The following is an 864-nucleotide window of genomic DNA, read 5'->3' on the forward strand; positions in this document are numbered from 1 at the left end:
CTTTTACATTTCTAATCTCTCCTTCTCTTTCCTTCCCCCCCCCCCCCCCCCTTCCACCACACATCCCGCCAGAAATCTGCTGCTTCAGGCTAAGCAGGCTGGACAGAATAAAATGACAATTAAGAGCCACACTGCACATACTGGTTCATTTGAAAAATCAGTCACCCAACTATAATTTTCTTTCCTACTTTACAAATATTGTAATTCACTTGTACCAAGGCTGGGATTCAAACCCAGGTCACCTGCTCACTAGGCAGACATGCTACCACTTCACCACCTCAGCACAGTGAGTTTACCCAACTGCTGCTCCTCAATCCAAATTCCCGTTCACTCCTCAACTACCTTGGTGTTCCTAGTTTAGGGGGAATACTAAATGGACTGAGGCATGATACGGAACTGGGACTGAGGAGGGGGGCAGCCAGGGTCGGGTGAGCAGCTGTGCAAAGGCACTGTACCAGTGTGGCGTAGCGGTAAGTATATCTGCATAGTGAGTAGGAGACTAAGGTTCGATTCCTGACCTCAGTACAAATTTTCATTTGTCACTTCAGTGTGTATATGAACACCATAGACGTGATTCTGGTGTGAGCTCCTGGTGGTAGTGGCCATGTGTGTATGTGGCGTGCTTGCTTGTGTGAGTGTGATTGTATGTGTTTACTTTGCTGAAGAACACTTTGGCCAACAGCTGTAAGGTGTAACAGACTTTCTGTGGAACCTGTTTGAAACTTCAAGGGTCATCTTAATGTGGTACATGAGTTTGTGTGTGCATGTTGTCCAATTCCATTGAAGGCCTAATCGGCCGAACTCTCACTTTCTGACAGTCTTTTTGCTGTGCCTGTCTGCGACTCAGCATCTCCACTATAGGGT

The 864-nt window shown here is 46.9% G+C and overlaps 1 non-coding gene across 1 annotated transcript; it reads right to left on the minus strand.

Annotated features, from left to right (window-relative positions):
- Positions 1 to 212: 212 nt before the first annotated feature.
- Trnat-agu (transfer RNA threonine (anticodon AGU)) lies at positions 213 to 283 on the minus strand. Its single transcript has one exon. It is a non-coding gene; the product is annotated as a tRNA-Thr (tRNA).
- Between the last annotated feature and the right edge of the window lie 581 nt (positions 284 to 864).

The sequence above is a fragment of the Schistocerca cancellata genome, chromosome 4 (assembly GCF_023864275.1).
Source record: "Schistocerca cancellata isolate TAMUIC-IGC-003103 chromosome 4, iqSchCanc2.1, whole genome shotgun sequence".
In the NCBI taxonomy this organism is placed as follows: domain Eukaryota; kingdom Metazoa; phylum Arthropoda; class Insecta; order Orthoptera; family Acrididae; genus Schistocerca; species Schistocerca cancellata.